At 35.7% G+C, this 22,164-nt stretch overlaps 1 protein-coding gene across 5 annotated transcripts in view; it reads left to right on the forward strand.

Moving 5' to 3' along the window:
• The window catches only part of NT5C2 (5'-nucleotidase, cytosolic II), a 103,498-nt gene that overhangs the window by 61,040 nt on the left and 20,294 nt on the right, over positions 1–22,164 (forward strand). Inside the window, exon 1 of one of the 5 annotated variants that reach the window (XM_073794004.1) lies at positions 19,290–19,347. The exons of the other annotated variants lie outside the window; for them this stretch is intronic. The gene's annotated coding sequence lies outside the window, so the exon portion shown is untranslated. Of the gene's footprint in view, positions 1–19,289; positions 19,348–22,164 lie in introns of those variants that run through there. 5 annotated transcript variants of the gene reach the window in all.

Below are 22,164 nucleotides of genomic sequence, written 5' to 3' on the forward strand. Positions count from 1 at the left end.
TAGAGAGACAAGACTAAAAGAAGTGTTTTTTGAAAGCTTCGATAAATATCCCTGAAATAACTGTAATAGCCTCACAGGGTGAATTCATGGAAAGGGGCTGTATTCTTTCTGAAGACTTTTCTGAGACATTGCCTTCTCTGTGCAGTGCTGACACCTTGCTATATCATTCCCCAGAGCAATTTGTATGTCACTTGCAGCTTTTGTTCACTTGCATGCCTCCCCTTTGGCCTGTGAATTCCTCAAGGGTAAGGGCTTTCTTTTTCACATTTATATCCTTTGTGTTGCCTAAAGCCTGACATATAGTAGTTGCCCAGTAAATATTTATTGAATGAACAATTTGGGTGCATAAGTTTTAATATATCAGTTTAAGAATCAATCATAGTATTTTAGTTTACCCAATATAAAATGTACACTAATAAGTCAAGTTAAATACTTTCAAATATGAACTTATTTTTAAAATTTTAATAAACTATATTGAGGAATAAGTTACATACAATAAAATACATGCATTTTAAGTATATAGATTGAGTTTGATAAAATGTATTCACCTGTGTAACCACTGCCACAATCAAGATATAGAATTTTTCCATCACTCCAGAAAGTTCCCTCATTGCCTTTTTGAAGTTACTTCTCTCTCCGGCCCCACTCTTTGCCTCAGGGCTTTTTGTCACTACAGATTAATTTTACCTTTCCAGAATTTCATGTAAATGGAATCATATTCTAATGTACTCTTGTTTCTGGCTTCTTTTGCTTAGCATAATTTTTTTTGTGATTTATTCATGTGTGTCTGTCCGTAGGCAGTTCATTCTTTTTTTACCCCTAACTTTTTAAACTTTTTATTTTCAAATATTTTTAGACCTATGGAAGAGCTGCAAAAATAAGAGTTTGCCTTTAGTCTCTCCTAATGGTAACATCTTACTTGACCATGGTTGACTGTAGTACAATTATAAAAACTAAGAAATTAACATTAGTACCGTACTGTTAATTGAACTACAGACTTTATTCAGTTTTTACACTAAAGTCCTTTATTCCAATCCAAGATCCAAACCAGAATCTCACATTGCATTTAGTTGTCATATATCCTTTGTCTCTTCTGTGACACTTCCTACGTCTTTCATTGCTTTGACACTTCAAAGAGTACTGGTTAGGTATTTTTGTAGAATATTTCACAATTCGGGTTTGTCTGATGTTTCTTCATGAATAGATTGAAGTATTATGCATATTTGGGAAGAATACCACAGAAGTGATGTGCCCTTCTTAGAGCATGATACCAGGGGTACATAATGTTGATAGGTCTTACTACTAGTGATGTTAACCAGTCAAAATTATGAAATTCTCCTTTCTCTTTAAACTTTACTTTTTTTTTTGGAGGGGAGGCCAAGTAGTAGTCCTTTGTTTTTATACTGCAATTTGTTTATCTATTTATCTGTTGATGAGCATTTGGGTTGTTTCCAGTTTGGGGCTATTGTGAGTAAAACTGTTAAGAACATTGGTGGTGTACAAGTCTTTTTGTGGATGTATATTTTTATTTTTTTCCTGGGAAAATACTTAGGAGTGTAATTGCCAGATTATGTTTACCTTCTAGGGAACTGACAAATGGTTTTTCAAAGTAGTGATACCGTTTTAAATTTCTACTCAGCAAACATGCGATTTCTAGTTGCTTCACTCCTTGTTTACACTTGACATTGTCAGTCCTTTGAATTTAGCCACTATAGTGAATATATAGTATTATTTCACTGTGATTTTACTTCGTATTTCTCTGTTAACTAGTGATGTTGAAAATCTTCACGTACTTATTGGCTATTTGTATTTCTTTTGTGAAGTGCCTATTCAAATGCGCATGGCTTAATTGGGTTGTCTTTTTATTTTCAAGCTATAGAAGTTCTTTATATGTTCTGAATACTGGTCCTTTGTCAGATATATACCTTCTGAATATATTGACCAATATATGTTGGTATGTCTATTGACATTCTATTCCATTGGTCTTAAGTGCCTATCACATGGTCTTGATTGATTATTGTAGGTTTTATAGTTAGTCTTTTTTTTTTTTTTTGCGGTACGCGGGCCTCTCACTGTTGTGGCCTCTCCCGTTGAGGAGCACAGGCTCCGGACACGCAGGCTCAGCGGCCATGGCTCACGGGCCCAGCCGCTCTGTGGCATGTGGGATCTTCCCGGACCGGGGCATGAACCCATGTCCCCTGCATCGGCAGGCGGACTCTCAACCACTGCGCCACGAGGGAAGCCCTATAGTTAGTCTTGAAGTCAGGTAGTGTTAAGTCCTCTAACTTTATTCTTTTCTCGAATGGTTTTGATATTCTAGGTCCTTCACATTACTGTATAAATTTTAGAATAAGCTTATCACTTTTTCAGAAAAGCCTGGTGGGATCTTGATTAGGATTGTCTTGATCCCTTGTTCCATTTGTGGAAAATTGACATCTTAACTACATAGAATCTTCCAGTCCATGAACATTAATACATCATTCCATTTACCTAATCTTCTTTCTTACCTTTTAGCAATTTTTTTGTGATTTTTGGTGTAAAGGTCTTATACATATTTTGTCACATTCATTTGTTAAGTATTTCATATTTTTATGTAGTTGTAAATGGTGTTTTAAATTTCATTTTCTGTTTTTTTTGTCATTTGCATTTGGAAATGCAGCTTATTTTTGTGTCCTGTGACTTGCTTGATTTGCTTATTATTCAATAGTTCTAGGAGCTCTTTTGTAGATTCCTTAGAATTATCTACATATATGATCATATGATCTGCAAATAATTTACTTTTTCCTTTCGTGTCTATATATATCTTATTTAAAAAATTTTGGCTTCATTGCACCGACTAAAACCATAGTACCATGTTGAATAGAGGTGTTGAGAATTGACCTCCTTGGGTGTTCTTGATCTTAAAGAGAGAATGTTTAGTTTTCACTATTAAGTATGATGTTGGTTGCAGGTTTTTTGTAGATGATTTTTGTTAGGTTGAGGAAGTTCCCCTTTATTCTTAGTTGTCTGAGAGTTTTTTTTTTTTTTTTTACATGAATTGGGTGCTAAATTTCATCAAATATTTTTCTGCCTCAATTGAGATGATCATATGGTTTTTCTTTTTTAGTCTGTTAAAAGGGTGAATGGCATTGATTGATTTCTGAATGTTAAACCAATTTTGCGTTCCTGGAATAAATCCCTCTTGGTCATGTACCTTTTATTTATTTTTTTATTGGCAAATTTGATTTGCCAATATTTTGTTGAGGATTTTTGCATTCTGTTCATGAGGGGTATTAGTTGATAGTTTTCTTGTAATGTCTGTCTAATTTTGGCTTTAGGGTAATGCTGACCTCATATACTGAGTTGGAAACCATTTCGCTTTCCCTTTTTCTTTTCTTTTTTTGTTTGTTTGTTTGTATTTTGGCGGTGCCTCGCAGCTTGTGGGATTTTAGTTCTCCAACCAGGGATTGAACCTGGGCCCTCCTCAGTAAGAGCACAGAGGCCTAACCACTGGTCTGCCAGGGAATTCCCCCATTTCATTTTCTTATTTTTGGAAAGCTTGGGTAGGATTGGTATTATTTTTTCCTTAAATATTTGATAGGAGTGAAACCATGTAGGCCTGGAGTTATCTTTTTGTGGGAAGGTTTCAAATTATACATTCAACTTTTAAACATAGATATAGGGCAAGTTTCTATTTCTTCTTGGATTAATTTTGATAATTTGTGCCATTTCATCTAAGTTCAAAATATATTGGCATCAAATTATTTTTTTATTATTCTTTTGATGTCTGTAGGATCTGTAGTAATGTTCCTATTTTCATTCCTGATACTGGTAATTTATGCCTTTTTTTTTTTCCTTTATCAATCTAGCCAGAGGTTTATCTGTGTTATCAGTCCTCCCCCAAAGAACCACCTTTTGGTTTCAGTGAGTGCATGAGAATGAGGAAGATTTAATTTTTATTATTATTATTTATTTTTGCGGTACGCGGGCCTCTCACTGTTGTGGCCTCTCCCTTTGCGGAGCACAGGCTCCAGACGCGCAGGCTCAACGGCCATGGCTCACGGGCCTAGCCGCTCCGCGGCATGGGGGATCTTCCTGGACCGGGGCTCGAACCCATGTCCCCTGCATCGGTAGACGGACTCCCAACCACTGCGCCACCAGGGAAGCCCTTGCTTCTGTATTCTAACTCGTAGCACCATTAACATTTTTTGTGTTGTTGGCCTACTTTCTTGCTTCAGGTGTTACTGGAAAATGTTGATTCTTTGTGCAGAATGAAATGTGGCACAATGCACTTTCTTTCAATTTTTTTCCCCCTGTATATTTTGACTTTAGAGTTCGGAGGATTAGGGAATTGGTTGTTTTAGACTTTTTTTCAGTATAATTTCAGTGTATATTAAGGGCTTAATAAATAGTAGCAGTTACAATAAATAGGTACCCTCGTGTATACTATTCCTAACTAGAGAAGACGTTCAATAACCATTTGCTTTTCTTTATTGGGGGAAGGAACAAGCCAATAAATGTTCATTTTATATGAAATGAAATTATTAGATATGCTATAAAATTGCTATTAGCATAATCTGTGAATTGGCTATTCTGGTAAACGACATTTTGAGTGATACAGAGTTATCATTTACAGCATAGATGGATTACTAGTTTTCAGAGTTAGAATGTAGTGAAATTGATAGTAAGGCTAGGATTGATGCTTCTGAAGTGTCTGGATAGGACATCACATCTCAAATGGCAGTCATGTTTTGGAACGGTACATTCAGTGAGAGAGGGTGGTTATTGGCTCAGGGCCTACCTTATCATGCTGTAAACTTTGCCTAAATTTCTTCTCAGAAAACAGTTACATAGGTTTTCTCAAAGTTTCTTTTCCCCTGTTTACAAATGTTTGAAATATACATGTCTTTTTCATGGAAAGTGTTTGGGTATGGGGTCTAATTGTGGAGACTTACGCTATTTTCATAAGGAAACAGTTCTGTTTTTGGTCTAGAAAATGGCCACAGGAGACCTCCTTTGGGAGGAGGGGTGTCATGGTTTGGGTTAGCTCTGATTTTTTGCCTTTAATTCATATTGATAGGTAAGAAAATTGGCTTTGAATAATTCTCATGTTATTCATGTCAGATGTTGGGGTTGATAGAATTAGTGATGAATAATCATTTAAAACTTTGATTTGTCACTAATAAATAAGGAAGAAGGAAGAAGATAATTGAGGAATACATACATGGACTCTATAAGAATGTTAAGCTGTATGTATATAATTATTCCAAACTTGTAATTTTCCAAAAGTAAATTATATGGACCTTTGGTAGAATGAAGTTAAGTTGTGGTGATTTTTGTTTGTTTGTTTAGTTTATTAAAAGAGAAATTGATGGCCTTAATTTTTTAAAATTTTATGATTTTGCTTACAGTTTGGTACATTTATTCCCCTAAATGAAATGAATCACAGTGTTCAGTATCAAATCCATTCTGATGGGAACCACATTATCTTCATCTGATCTGAATGTCAGCCTCATAGCCCAAACAGTTTTTTAGAGATGATCCCTTTATCATCAGCTATCCCTATAATTAAAGCAAGCTATACATTTTTGTTTTTATTAGTTTATTTGCAGGATATCTATGTAAGATTGACATTTTTATATAAAATAAAAATTAAAACTCCTAAACAAAAAACTTTTGGACCTAAATCAGTTTTAATCCTGAAATCTGCCTAGAGAATTAATGCCAGTATTGGTATTTATTTAGCTCCATGTCTGTAATACTGTAGATTAACACTTTATTTCTCTAATGGGATTATGTACGTTAATTATGGTCTAACCAGTTTTTCTACTAAGTACAGATTAGTTTATATATGAAAGTCAATGTTTAGAATCTAGGTCATACTTAGTCTTGTATATTAGCTTTGCCACTGACTAATGGTGGACTATGTTTTATATAAAAAGTACTTATTAGGCCTATTTATAATTCCTCTCTCACCCCAATTACTTTATCAACATTCTTTCCACATGATGTATATCAGAAACTGGTCCTTTGCATTTTTGGCTTCCTCTACAGATAAGTGTTCTTCTTTTCCCTTGGCTTCTCTTCCTCTTAATTAGACCTGTTGAGTGCTCTGGTTTCCTATTTTATTAAGTTGCCCTAGTGTAGGTCTTTCTAGACCTCAGAATTTGTTTGTGGTCTTTTTCTGAGAGTGATCTTTAGCCTTTTTGTGCTTAAGTGGGACAGACAGATGGATCAGACTTGTAAGTGCATTCTCCAGGACAAATCAAGCCAAAAAAGATCTTGATAGTCAACCTAAGATTAGGTCTTTGGACTTGTCAGAGAGCAAGAAAGTTGTTTTTAACCCAGTTACTCCCTCTCCAGAGAATGAAGGGACCAATCTATACTATTTGTGAATTTTGTTTCTTTGATTTTGTTTGCATAGAGGACTCCTAAAAATGTTATGTTGCTGAATTTGTTGTTACTAAGAGTGGACAGAAGAGTGAAAATAGAAAACAAAAGGAGGATTGGAGTTTTTAAGGTTTAGTGCTTGTTCATTTTTCAAGTGGCGTATAGGCATAAAAAGACCTGTGGTTTCCATTACTCTTAGTATTCTGTTACTTAGTTTTATAATATTATACCCAGAAATTTATTGCTGAGGTTTCAAATGAGAAAATCTTTTGTGATGAAATGAGTGACATAATGTACTTACATCACCTCCTCACAGTTACAGATCATCACTTTCTGACAGACTGCTAATCTACAAAATGTGGTTTCTTTAACAAGCAAAATGCTAGTCAATAGCTGTTAAGTGAGAGTAATCTGGGTATAAAAAAAGTGATTTAAAAAAAAAAGCCAGAATAACCCTCTTTCTGTTTTGAGGGATAAGTCCCATAACACTCTGAGTTTAGGCCCAGTCTTGTTCTTCATCTTTACCTTAGAGGCTATGTGGTTGGAGAAGAAGAAGAAACCTCAGAGTGTGATAGACTTGGGTTTGGATCCCAGCTCTACCTTTTACTAGCTCTTGGCCACCAGCATGTTACTTAGCCTGCCTGAATCTCAGTTCCTTCATTTAATCCAAAATGAAGGAAGGAGTGAGTATAGGGATAAACTATTGGTATAAATTTTGAATGGAATAATGTATATAAAATGATAAATGCAATGAAAGTAGTTTTCTTGCTCTGACTGGTGATACCAAAATATTAATATACTGAACTTGAGCATAAGGGAAACTCTAAGGAGAAAAGTGTCAATATTAAACTCATTTGTTTTGTACTCCTATATCTTGTGGGAAAACCTGGAGTGCTAAACAGATGGCAGTGGAATATTTAATCATTCTTTTGAATCTTCTTCTTAAGTATTGCAAATGATCACAAACATAACAGAAAGTTAAAGTTCTTTTCTGAGTAAATTTTTAATGACAAGGTATTTGGCATCAGATTATGTTTCCGTAGAAATTAAGCAGTGTTTTCAGTGAAGGGTTATTTCTTAGCAGGATCATGCTGAAGGAATAGATTTCTGAGAAAGGATCCTTACTTAAGTTAAAAATTTTTACTTGGGGCTTCCCTGGTGGCGCAGTGGTTGAGAGTCTGCCGATGCAGGGGACACGGGTTCGTGTCCTGGTGCAGGAAGATCCCCCATGCCACGGAGCGGCTGGGCCCGTGAGCCGTGGCCGCTGAGCCTGCGCGTCCGGAGCCTGTGCTCCGCAACGGGAGAGACCACAACAGTGAGAGGCCCGCGTACTGCAAAAAAAAAAAAAAAAAAAAAATTTTTTACTTATGACGAAGATATCACTGATATGCTTCTAATAAATGCAAGGGGAGTTACTTGCTTTTTTGCAACAATAAGACTCTTTTAAGTGGAAAGAACAAGTTGACCTTTGCAATTGCATGAAAGACTTAAACATGCAGTAAGTTCCATGGAATTAACATCAAAATTATATATGTAGAATTGTTAAGTTTTCGGAAGTTTTTACCCCAAGGGAGAGTAGTACAGCATTTTTGGGTGGGGGGCAGATTTGTTAATATTTACTTAATGCCCTTCACAAATACAGAGTGACTCTTGGTTTAGGATTATGAAAATGTATTACTATTTCTAACTTGGTTCATTTAGAAAATCATCTTGATTTTTCTTTTTTCAATTAAGAAGTCTGGTGTTTTTTTGTTTGTTTGTTTCCCTCTTTGGCTCAAAGATCCCAAAGAGACACATTCCAATATTTTACCAGCTTCAACACCTTCAGGTTCTGAGCCATTTAAGTCCAGCAATAAGTTCCTTATTTCTGTTACCATTTCAGAAATAGCGGATGCCATGGGCAGTGTCTAGTCTCCCTCATCTTTTCTGAAAAATTGTCAGGAGGAAGAGAATAAACATTTATTAAGCATGTATTATTATGAGCTAGAAAATGTACTTTATGTACAGTGTACCTTTTAATCCTCATATCAACCCTCTGAAGTAGGGATTATTAGCTCAGTTTTACAAATAAGGCCACCAAGTCAACAGGTAAAATGACCTGTATGTAGCTTGTACATTGGCTTAAGACTCATAGCTAAAATTTAAACCCAGGTCAGTTTCCATTTCTCATGCTGCTCCCAGCTATCAGAAGTATAGAAATTATTTACTTACCTCTAGATGAGAACTTAATAAGAGAAAAAAACTCATAAGCATGAAAGATCATCCTTCATTTTGTTCCCAAAATAGGAATTCTCCCTAGGGCGAAATCCATCTTGCTCTTGCATCTATTTAAATGTAATCCTCATTCTTAGACTGCAGATACAGTAGTCACCTCTTACCTACAGTTTCACTTTCCATGGTTTCATTGACCCACAGTCAACTGTGGTCAGAAAATTTTTTTTTTAATGGAATATTCCAGAAATAAGCAATTCATAAATTTTAAATTGTACGCTGCTCTGAGTAGCACGATGGAATCTCGTACCTTCCTGCTCCATCCCACCCAGAATGTGAATCATCCCTTTGTCCCGTGTATCCTCCCTGTTAGTCATCTAATAGCCCTCTCAGTTATTAGATCAACTGTCCTGATATCACAGTGCTTGTGTTCAAGTGACCTTCATTTTTTTTTTAATAATGGCCCCAAAGAGCAAGAGTAGTGATGCTGGCAATTCATATTTGCTGAAGAGAAGCCTTTAAATGCTTCCTTTGAGTGAAAAAGTGAAAGTTCTCAACTTCGTAAGGAAAGAAAACAATCATGCTGAGGTTACTAAAATCTACAGTAAGAATGAATATTCGCGAAATTGTGAAGAAGGAAATAGAAACTCGTGCTAGTTATGCTGTCACCTCAAACTACAAAAGTTTGGCCACCGTTTGTGTGATGAGTACTTAGTTAAGATGGAAAAGGCATTAAATATGTACAATAAGATATTTTGAGAGAGAGAGTGTGCATAACTTTTATTACAGTATATTGTTATAATTGTTCTATTTTATTATTAGTTATTATTGTTCATCTCTTACTGTGCCTAATTTACAAATTAAGCTTTATCAGAGGTATGTACGTATAGGAAAAAACATAGTATATGTAAGGTTTGGTACTGTCTACGGTTTCAGGTATCCACTGGGGCTCTTGGAACGAATTCACCAAAGATAAAGGGGGACTGCTATAGTTTTACACAATTTTTCTTTCTTTAATTTTTAGAAGCAATCTTAAGCCTTAAGAGTACTGTATAAATACTGTATTTTTAGAATTATAAAATTATGCTTTTTTTCAATTAAAAAATCTTGGGAAGGATTGAAAATATATTTTAGACTCCTTTTGAATTTTTCTGTCCTCCTCTCCTTTCTAGGCCATGTCATTAGCCGCTGGGGATAAAATTTAATTATGCCAAAGCTAAGCACTTCGCATTAACAAGCCTAAAGTGGGGAGAGAAGATAGAATAAAGCTATTAGGAGTATCAAGGAAGAAATGAAGAGAAACTAGTCCTTGGGTTTGGTAAATCTGCTACTAGCAGAAGCATCTCAGGACTTTTGATCTCTCATCCTGTCCTCTCAGGCATAGTAGATGCACTCTGATCTTGTTTTGTTGTTAACTGGAATTGACTCAATTCACTTGACATTTAAATGAACATTTTTTTGCATGATGTATTTACTTGGACTAAAGTCCAGAGCACTCAGATCATGTTTCTGTCAGCAATTGTATATTCCTACCAAACTTATTGGCATTAGGGGCATTTAAAGGGGTGAGGAAAAACAAAGTAACAAGTATTATATAGTATTGGTGTACTGTCACTGAAGACATCTCAAATGAGGTAGAGCACTTTTTTTCTTCCCTTTTTTTTTTGTGGTAAAATATTCATAACGTAAAATTTACTATTTCTTCATTTTTAAGCGTATAATTGAGTGACATTACATACATCCACAGTGTTGTGCAACCTTCACCACTATCCATTTCCAGAACTTTTTCATCATCCCAAACAGAAACTCTGTACCCATTAAGCAATAACTCCCCATTTCCTCTTCCCTTCAGTCCCTATAACCTGTAGTATACTTTCTGTCTCTGTGAATTTACCTATTCTGTATATTTCATATAAATAGTAGAGTCGTAGAATATTTGTCTTTTTATGTCTGGCTTATATCTCTTGTCATAGTGTTTTCAAATTTCATCCATGTTGTAGCATATCTCAGAATTTCATTCCTTTCTAAGGCTGAATAATATTCCATTATATTTATGTACCACATTTTGTTTATCCATCATCTGTCAGTGGATACTTTGGATGCTTCCACCTTTTGGCCACTGTGACTAATGCTGCTTTGAACATTGGTGTACAAGTGTCTGCTTAAGTCCTTGCTTTCAGTTTTTCTAGGTCTATACCCTGGAATGGAATTGCTGGATCACATGGTAATTCTATGTTTAACTTTTTGAGGGACTGCCACACTGTTTTCCACAGTGGCTGCACCATTTTACAGTCCCATCAGCCATGCAAGAGGGTTCCAATTTCTCCACATCCTGGCCAACACTTGTTATTTTCAGGTTTTTGTTGTTGTTTTGATAATAGTCTTCCTAATGGGTGTGAAGTGGTATCTCATTGTGGTTTTTGATTTACATTTCCCTATTGGCGGTGATGTTGAGCATCTTTCATGTGCTTATTAGCCATTTGTATATCTTATTTGGAGAAATATCTATTTAAAGTCCTTTTTCCAGTTTTTAAATGGGTTGTTTGTTTTGTTGTAGTTGTTGAGTTGCGGGAGCTCTTTAAATATTATAGATGTTAATCCCTTTTCAGGTATATGATTTACAAATATTGTCTCTCATTCTGTGTATTGTTTTTTCACTCTCTTGATAGTGTCTTTTGAAGCAGAAAAGTTTTTAATTTTGATGAAGTCTAATTTGTCTATTTTTTCTTCTGTTGCCTGTGCTTTTGCTGATTTCACATCTAAGAGGTCATTGCCAAATCCAACGTGATGAAATATAATGAAATACATTGAAATGTAATGAAATATTTCATTATATTGGTAAATCCAATATAATGAAAATGTTCTAAGTGTTTTATGTTTTTAGCTCTTAATATTTAGATCTTTGATCCATTTTGAGTTAATTTTTGTGTGTGGTTATAAGGTAAGGGTCTAACTTCATTCTTTCACATGTGGACATCTAGTTTGCTCAGCACCGTTGAAAAGGTTGCTCTTTCCTTGCTGAATAGACTAGACATTCTTGTCAAAAATCATTTGACCATATATGCAGAGAGAACACTTATTTTTTTTATTTCTTTATTATTATTTTTAAATTTTTATTTATTTATTTAATTTTGGCTGCGTTGGGTCTTCATTGCTGCATACGGGCTTTTTCTAGTTGCGGTGAGCGGGGGCTACTCTTCGTTGTGGTACGTGGGCTTCTCACTGAGGTGGCTGCTTCTCTTGTTGCGGAGCATGGGCTCTAGGCACGCGGGCTTCAGTAGTTGTGGCATGAGGGCTCAGTAGTTGTGGCACGAGGGCTCAGTAGTTTTGGCTCACGGGCTCTAGAGCGCAGTAGTTGTGGCTCACTGGCTTAATTGCTCCATGGCATGTGGGATCTTCCCAGACCAGGGCTCAAACCTGTGTCTCCTGTATTGGCAGGTGGATTCCCAAACACTGCGCCACCAGGGAAGTCCCAAGAACACTTTTTTAAAAAATGAAACATATGACAATGTAAACTTCTATGTCTCTGCTTCAACATCTCTCCTTAAAGAAAGATGAGCTCCTTGCAATAGTGATTAATTAAATTAATATGGAACATCAGTTGAATTGAACTTACTGTGGATAGTGTATAAACTGGATGGATGTTTGAAGTTCTTAGTGTGACAACAGAGTCTCTTAAAGGAATGCATTTCCTGAAAAGTTTTTTGTACAAACCAAGGAAGATAACCAAAAGGAAGATAATAAAAAAGGCCAGAGAAATTCCCATTGTCCTAGGTCATGAGATAGTAGTCACAGCATCCTTCTCATAACTTGGAAAATGTAGAACTTGCACATTACCGTACTCCACAGCCCTCCAAACAGATTGTCTATGTGCAGGAGGTTTTTGTGTTAGTGAATGATTGCATTCAAGTCAGTGAAAGTTATTAACCTGTGTGTCCTCTGACGTATTCTTGAGGGGTTTATCAGTTTGTGAATGGATCTAAATGTTCACAGTTGAAGATTAAAGGAATATAAAAATAGATGTAGTTCAGTAAGTGAAATGCATTCATTATCCCCCCTTAGTGATCTTTTTTCTTAAAAGAACTTTTGAACGGGTTTTTTTGTTTTTCTGAAACAGTAGAATAAGAGGATAAGCTGAGTGAACAGAGAAACTAGGGTAACAGATGAAAGGGGGGGAAACCTTTTCAAAAAGAGATAATCCCTTTCCATAAAAGAAAAAAACAAGGATGGTGGTTGATAAAATTATCAATAAAAGTAAATTGGAAAACAGCCTCATAAAACTAAGCAAAATAAAAATCTAATTAGAATATATTATGAGGACTCAACCCATAAAAGAGAATTGTGAAGATGAAAAGTGATAATTAGTATTAGAGTCCAATCAGTGATTTGTATCAAGGATCCAGTTAGAATAAGCTGAACTTCACAGGCCTATGGTTGAATGGGTTTACATAGCTGGAAGGTTTGCTACCTATAAAGCAATAAAGTTTACTTTTATGTAAATCCTCAAAAGAGATTTGAGGTGCCTTGCAAAATTAAACACATATAAAATGGGTCAAAAGAGTAATTTTATAAAAGAAAGCCTATAAGAAAATACGCTGCTAAATAGATATTATCCTTCATAAAGTCACCTTATTAGGGAAAACTTACTGCAATACCTCTGTCATTTCTTAGAATTTTAGGAATTCCTTTGGAACTGTTTCCACAGCCAGTTTATAAACCCACAAGAAAACCTGCTTCATTACTTCTAGTAGTCACACCTGTTTTTTAACCCGTCTCAAATTCCCCTCTTAGTTGCTGGTTGCTCTCAATAACTGCCCCCTACACCTTACATTAAATTCATCATCTGTTGATGAAAATGTGCCACCAGGGAGGATATATATCTAGAACAATGTGCTCTTGACTCTGAAAGTAATTTTGAAAGAAGAATTTCAGATATGTTTTGAGTAATGATTGCATTACTGGAATAAGTATCAATATATATTACCTCGGGAGTGATTGTTTTGAATGGGAGAAGGCTCACTTGGATGGTAAATTTTATTACATTTGCTTTTAAAAGGTGTTATTTGGGGAGAGGGTGGGGAAAAAATAAAAGGCATAATACAATTTGATTGTTTTAACTTCAAGATTGTTTTGTTTTGTTTTGTTTTGGAGGTTTTTGGTTTATTTTTCTGTTGTTTTGGGGTAGTTGTCTTTTAGAGAGAACTTACTTAGGAATAGATTCATTGATCCTTAGGTAGAAATACTTCTTTATTAGTTTGTTTCTTTAACTGAACAAAGCTATCCTTTTTTTAACTGAGCTATTTTTGATGGCATCCCTAATATAAAAATTTTCTCACATGTTTACACTTCTATTTTCTTTAGCCCAACATATCAGCCTATGTGTTAACTCTGATTTCCTAAGAGTTTTTTTTTTTTTTTTTTTTTTTGGTTGCAGGGAGCGCCGCAGGCTTTCTGTAATTGCGGCGAGCCAGGCTTCTCTTTGTTTTGGTGCACGGGCTTCTCTTATTGCGGAGCACGGGCTCTAGGAGCGCAGGCTTCAGTATTTGTGGCAGCGGGCTCAGTAGTCTTGGCTCATGGGCTCTAGAGCGCAGGCTCAGTAGTTGTGGCGCACAGGCTTAGTTGCTCTGCTGCATGTGGGATCTTCCCAGATCAGGGATCAAACCCATGTCCCCTCCACTGGCAGGCAGATTCTTAACCACTGGACCACCAGGGAAGTCCCTCCTAAGAGTTTTAATGCATGGTAGTACTAAGCCAGTACTATAATACCAAAAGATCAGTGCTTTTGGTAGAACTGGTTTTCTCATCAAGACTATAAAATTGATAGCCATAGTATAGTTAAAATATTTCTGAGCAATCCTTAATTTGGAAGGCTTTTATTATAACTTATTGCTGATAAAAAGTCTGTTCTGGCATTACATTGGCCTCTAAATGGGAAGGATTTTTAAGCAGTTTAATTAAAGGATCACCTGATCTAGGTAATGAAATAATTCTGTAGGTGCATATATATGATACTTGCGTGCTATTTAAATATTCTGTTATAGATCAGTTTAAAAACTTTTTCATCTGATAAAATTACTCAATTGGAAAAGAATAAATTAGCGATGATAGAGGAAACAAGAATCCAAAATAGTGGTAATTGTTAATGGGTTTAAAGTAGCTCATTTAATATTCTATCTACTTTTGTGTATGATTAAAAAAATCCTTAATAAAGTTAAATTTAAAAATCAGATGGGGAAAACTGACCAAATACCAACAAAGTTATTTTATTTTTAAAAGGGCGCTTAAATTTAAAGTTCTTTTTTTAGTCTTTTCATTTCCATTTGAGAATATAATCTTTATTTTAGCTCCTCTTACTGCTTTTCCTTAAACTTAAGAATTTCTTACACTACCTCCCTCAAGAAATGAAATACAATTTCCCCAGCCGAACATACTTTTGAAGTGGTCTCTGTATGTTAGGGAAGAATTAAAAAAGAAATAATACTCCAGTGTATTATCTTCTTGTGGATTAAAGTTCTTTGTATTAGTTGAGATAAATACTCTCAAGGCTGTTATTTTTAGATATATATTTGTATTATATATTACCTGTGTTAGGTTTATACATTACTTTTAGGCAACCTATTTATTTATCTACACTTAGTTTCTAAGCTTTGATTTCTTTTATGTCATTTCTGTATCCCAGTAGAGTTTTCACTGATTTTAGATTCATCCTCTGAATTGCAGTAATATATGGCTTGTTCCTAGATCACTAGGAAATTTAAATGATTTCTTAATAAAACCCAATTCCATGTCCTCCATATTACACAGTGAGTGATAGAAATAATTCATCACCAGTGTTTATGGTCTTTGCTTTCCATTGCCAGGCATAAAAGCATTCAAATGTAAGCCAGATTTTTTGTGTGATTAAATATCATGTAATATTAGTTGCATCAGTAAAATTACTAAAATGAATCTTTTTTGTTTTAATATCCCATGCCATTTTCAACATGGATAAACTTGTTTTCAAAATAGTCCTAACATAAGAGCTATCTTTGATTCATTATTTCTTTTCTGCTTACACATTCTCTGAATGTTCGCTTTACCATGGGGATAATGGCCACTGAGAACAAGACAAATGATAATAGAGTTAAGCTGTGTAGGGAAGATTTAGGTTAAACGTAATGGATAAAACCTGCTGGGTCAGGGAACTCTAATAGTTGGTTACCTAGGCAGATCATGAGGTGATTGTGATTCTTTAAATCACTGGGAACATTTGTTTGCTTTCACAGTCATATGAAAGAATCAGATTCAGATAATTATAATTGTTATGGCATAATTGTTACCGCATTATGGTAGGGGACCAAATTAAGTGACTACGTAATGGTTCCTTTATTTCCTAAATGTTTTTTATCCACCCCCTCAGTTTTTCCTTGAGATGAATAGAACAACATTATCTAGGATACTCTGTGGTTGTTGAAGAATGGATTTTTCCACCTGGATTTCCAATTCATTAAGTACTTAAATTCTATTTCTTTAAGACTTTTTGAGGAGGGGAATTCCCTGGCAGTCCAGTGGTTAGGACTCCGTGCTCTTACTGCTGAGGGCTTGGGTTCAATCGTTGGTCAGGGAAGTATCAGTAAGATCCCACAAGCTGTGCGGCACAGCAAAAAAAAAAAAAAAAAAAAAAAAAAAGGCTCTTTGAAGAGGACAGTCAAACCATTTCAGTTAGATGGAGAACTTATGTGGAAGTATCTAATCTCAAGTATACACTAGAGGTTGCACACCAGTGGCCCATGGGCACACCTCAGACCACAGACCCATAGTTTGGCTCAAATAGAGTTTGTTGGTTTTTTAAATTGAGTCAGTAGTTAAAAATTGGGGGATTCCAAGTATAAAAATCTGGGCTGGTTGTTATCACATAAATGGCAACAATCGGCTCTCATTCCCACCGGGGAGTCAGCTACATCTGACAGCTACTTCCCCCTTTAGGCCAAGACATGTACCAACACTTAGACCATTTCTCACATTAATTAACTTGCCTGACCCTGATAGAGGTGTTTGGAACATATTACCTGAATCTGAGTTTCAGAAAGTTTGGTAAATGTTATAGTACCTTGAGATGCTGGTTATAAAAATGAATTATCCGTATAATCCTGAGTAAATGATACATATATATATATTTTTTAATAGATTTATTATTAATTTTGTTTTTGGCTATGTTGGGTCTTTGTTGCTGCACAAGGGCTTTCTCTAGTTGCAGCGAGCAGGGGCTACTCTTCATTGCAGTGCGCGGGCTTCTCATTGCATGGCTTCTTGTTGCAGAGCACGGGCTCTAGGTGTGCAGGCTTCAGTAGCTGTGGCACTCAGGCTCAGTAGTTGTGGCTCGCGGACTCTAGAGCGCAGGCTTAGTAGTTGTGGCACGTGGGCTCAGTTGTTCCACAGCATGTGGGATCTTCTCGGAACGGGGCTTGGACCCATGTCCCCTCCATTGGCAGGCAGATTCTTAGCCACTGCGCCACCAGGTAAGTCCCATGCATATTTTTTAAGAAGACTTCCTGGGCTGGGTTAATTGGCCCCGTTTCTGTCCCTCTGTACCTCCTTAGTCACATTGTATTGTGGATCTTCTAAAATTTATTATAAATATCTAATTGTATATCCCTGTAGCGCACTACGAGCTCCTTCAGGCCAAAGACCATGAGTTATTTTGTTTTCTGTTCTTAGCATCTAGTACCTGTATACAGTAGGCATCCAAATGTCTGTTATATTATTCTAACTTTAGTACAGGCATTTGAGTGTGATGATCTGTTCTTATTTGGTGGAAAAATTATATACTAGCTATTTCTTTTTTTTTTAATTACAAGTAGCTTCTTTGGTTAAAGAGGATTTTTAAAGTTATTTCAATAATTTTCAGTTTTCCGCATTTTAAGTTGAAAACAATAGCCGAAATACACATTCCTAGTAAGCATACAGGTTCTCAGAGGGAAAATTTTGAGTTAGGTAATTTTTTTCATTTTATTTTAAAATAAACATTCTTTTAATACTCTTGGTAATTTTTAAAACAAATCTTTTAATTACCATTTAATTTTACTTTTGCAATAAATTGAGACTGGCAGTCTTTCAGACTCTACTTGTTTACTTATTTACATGTCTAGCCATGTGGGAGTTGGTTTTATTTTATATTACTGAAAGTGTTGAATGGTATCTAGCTTTTGTATTTTAGGTAAATTAAAATTGAGGTAGTTTTTAGAATTTTTCAATATCTCTTTTTAGATCATTTATGATCTCTTATGTTAGAGAGAAAATTTTTGACTATGTCTGTGATATTGCATTGGGGTTTTCAAATAGTTGTGAAAAGTAGAAAAAGTCCTCTGGTGTCTGTTTATATGGGAATGGAAAGATTTAATTTAAAGTTTCCTTAATGAAAATGTGAATTATTATCTTTGCTAGTTACAGTCTCAGAGAGCTAAGATCACTTAGCCTAAATAAATAGAGAACACTGATGTTGATCACATTCATAGCATAAAAGCAAATAACTATTCTTGAGTGGTTGGGTTGGATTTTTGCTTTTCAAAGTGTGATTGGTAGTGCTGGTTTCTCCTAGTTGTAATGTTTTTAGAAATTTTCAACATTGTATTTAGTCATTTTTGCTCTTCCATTTAGTACCATCTCCCTTTCACAAAAAATCCAGAAGTTGGTGAAATCCAACCATATGTTTTCAAAAACCTAAATGTCTCGAGGAAAAATGACTCCCTATAAAGTTAAACACAATTCATATCTTAAAAGTATCAATATCTTGGGCTTCCCTGGTGGTGCAGTGGTTGAGAGTCCGCCTGCCAATGCAGGGGACACGGGTTCGTGCCCCAGTCCAGGAGGATCCCACATGCCGTGGAGCGGCTGGGCCTGTGAGCCATGGCCACTGAGCCTGCGCGTCCGGAGCCTGTGCTCCGCAACGGGAGAGGCCACACAGTGAGAGGCCCAGGTACTGCAAAAAAAAAAAAAAAAAGTATCAGTATCTTGAAAGGATTTATGTATCTTCAAGTCAGTTATCTTACTAGACTAGGTAGTTTCTTTAACTTTATGAAAGTAGAGTAGTATGACTCCATTTACTGAGGGCAAATATACACTCACAGAATCAAAATAAATTTTTACCCTCTATTTCATATGTAGACATCTGGTTAGATTTTTAGTAGGGTGATGTTGGTTTTTATTTTTATCAAGATTACAAAATTAGGTGTTAGAAGGGTAGAAAAGTAGGTAGATAGGTACAGGTAGACTTAGTTTAAGATGAGACTGCTCTGGTATATTCTTGTATCCTTTATTAGTCTGTTTCACTTACTATAGTTCAATTCTAAACGCTGTTTACCAGTTGCATTCAGTTTCTATCATATAAACCTGAAATGTGCTAGAAAAAATAAACTAAGACAAAAGAAATTTATTTTTCTGTTTGTCTTTTGACTTAACATTCAGGATCAGACTTGGCTTGTAATCCAGGCTCAGGGTACTGGAAAAGTTAAATAATGTATAATACTTAAGCTTATCTTCAATACCCTTGTTTTGTTGTGGCTAATTAGATGAATTTAAGTGATGGTCAGAGGCTTCTAAATAGGAGGCAGTAACTCCTATTAATACCAATTTCCAAATGGTATCTCTCTGTTCCAGCCCATCACAACAGTTTTAAAACCAGTTTTTGTTTTTGTTTTGTTTTGTTGCTTTGTTTTGTTTTTTAACAGGAGTGCCAGTGTAACTCCTTCAAGACTGGAGTGACACACTCTGCATCTGCATCTGCCTCATGTGAGTTCTCATTTTGGCAGCAGCATTCTGCTAGGCTGGAACCTCTGTAGAGGTTTGCCCTTCCTTTGTCTAAAATCTATAAACTACTACACAGTGTGTCTTGGTGGCAAAGGTAAAAAGTGCATGAGAATTCCAGACTTCCCTGCAGAAAGTTTTCAGCTCACCTAAAGGGACTGTCTCCTCTAATCCAGATTCTATCTTGTATGAACAAATTCTACTCAAAACAGCCCACAACTTTCACCCCCACAACATGCAGCTGATATTTTTTGAAGAACTGTTTTTCCCTCGCAGATTATGGAGTAAAGAATATCTTTAAATGCTCTCAGTAGCTTCAGCTTTCAAAGCTTTGGTTGTTCTCTTTATAGTCTGGTTACGTAACCTGAGAACACTGTGTGCTGCCCTGGTGCCTGAAGCAGTCCTCTTTTTTGGACTCTGGCCCTTAAAATAACCTCTTCCTTTGTCTTTGGATATTGGGTAAATTAGAATAGGCCTGAGGACCTTCTTGAAAGAGAAATAAGCAGTGAATGTGTGAGGCTGTGTTTACTCTTGAAGCTATTGGCAGTGTTTTGGGTCAGTTGTGAGAACTGAGTTTGAAGCTATGCATCATTTACTTGCCAGTTTTGCCAGACAAACTGAAATTAGAGCCTTTGCAGCTGTGGAGGGCATATAGAGCTCTAGTCTGAGGTGATATATATGATTCCCCACAGATGTCCAGGCCGGCTTTGAAGGGCCTGGTTGATTAAAAAAGAAATTTTGCTATCTATCTGTTTATTTATTTAAGACATGATGGTACTTTGTAGGGTTCAGGAATTGTCATTTTTACCACCAGGTCAGAACAAATTGTGATTTTTCCCAAGGGACATTTAGAACAAAACATCTAGATTCATGCTCTGTGCAGCTGCAATTCTGCTTCTCCAGCCCTGGTTGTACTGTACAGTTCTCTAGCAGCTGATTTAATGACCTGGGAGTTCGTGTTACTGAAATGATTATCCAGGAACCTTATGAGAAAATGTCAATACCTTGTAGGTCTTACTGATTAATATAGAGCTTAGTGAAATAGATAGTGTTGTCAGAGTGGAACTTGGACTCTCTTTGCTAAATCCATTCCCACCTGTGATTAGAGCAGTTTCTTTTGGACTAGTTGAAAAAATTGGAGGGAGAGTAGTGTGTTTCAACACCCAAGCTTAAATGTTGATAGCCTACTTAATCTAGAAATTCATTTTTAACAGTGGCACTATATGCCACCACAGAAAGCTTTGGATGAGACTCAGGGAGACCGAAATTCTGGCTTCAGCTGATGTTTCTACATGCTGTGTAACTTCAAGTTAGCAAATGGGGAAAATAACACTGTATTTTTTGGAAGCACCCTAAACTCATTGAGAAAAAGGAAATTTAAAGTATTTATTTCTGTAGGTGGAATTTCTAGAAAGCCATCTCAGTTGAACACTTGGAAGTTCTGCCTTGGAATAAACACAATGTGACAAGAGTATAGTGTTTTATTTTCTGTTATTCTATTCTTTATGGTGGCAAAATGGGGAATTGAGATCTCTGCCCTCACACATTTTTTTTCACCCAAAATTCTGAGTAAATTGATTTGGGTTTCAATCTGAATTGTCTCATAGAAATAGGTTTTAATCACTATTACTCCATCACTTCCCTAACTAGGGAAAATTATTCATTTAGGGGCGAGCCTGGGTGGAGGGTGTTTAAGTTTTGTTTCTGTCTCCCATTCTTAAGGCATATCCAGCAAATTATCTTTCTGAAAAATTAATAATTGAAAACATTTTATATGGGCCAAATCCTATGAGAATGAATGTCAATGGATTATCCAAATTACTGAGCTATACTGGAATTTTGTTCCATTAAATATTGTTTGACATAAGTGGGGCTTTGTTAGAACTGAGAAGTAATTTTTGTTTTATGAAAATTTTGTTAAAATGAAATTCACTTTCAATTGAGGTGGAAGCACGGGGTGGGGTGAGATATTCTTTTATACTCTCAAAATAATTCAAATTGACATCAGTGGATACCGTGCTTTCCTGGTTTTATGATAATACACCAGCTCTTATTCTGTTAGCATGTATGAATATACAGCACTTGCTTTACCACAGTGTACATCATTCAAATTTAAGAATTCCACACTTGAGGATTCAAAAAATTTTGTGGGCAGGGATGGGTGAGGATGGGGTTGGAATTGATGGGAGGGGAAAAATATAGCCAGTTTTGAAAATGTTAGCCGGGGTTAGCATTAGCCTTAAATTATTATTACCCCTGAGACCACAGACGAAATGACAGCTTCTTTTGGCATTGTTCTGGTGAGATGAGACTTAAGCATCTCCTAAAGGACCTTAAAATTTTGAGGCTTATAAATATGACAAATGTTTATTAAAGGATTTTAAAATCTCACCTTGTTTTTTTTTAATTTCAATTAAAAAGAATAGATAATACATTAATATGTCACAAGTTTTAAAGGTACAGAAGAAGGTACCTGAAAGTCTTCTTCCTTCCCCTATCTCTTAGTCACTCAGTTCCCTTCTGTGGAGGAAACCACTATTGCTGTTTTCTTTTATGTATTTCCAGAAATATTCTAAAGGATTGTTTTTGGAAAGGGAAAGTTGAATCATACTCATTAAAACATTAGCACTAACTTGGATAGGCAGACTAATTGCAATGAAGAATCAGTTTGAGCCATAGGCTATATATGTTAATTATAGGTAGAACTATAATAATAATAATAGTTTAATTATTATGAGACAAAAGAATAGGATGTTTGGGGGTGTTTTTTAATCCTCATTTGGCATTTAGCAAGATTGCAGG

This window comes from Tursiops truncatus, chromosome 16, assembly GCF_011762595.2.
Source record: "Tursiops truncatus isolate mTurTru1 chromosome 16, mTurTru1.mat.Y, whole genome shotgun sequence".
NCBI lineage: Eukaryota > Metazoa > Chordata > Mammalia > Artiodactyla > Delphinidae > Tursiops > Tursiops truncatus.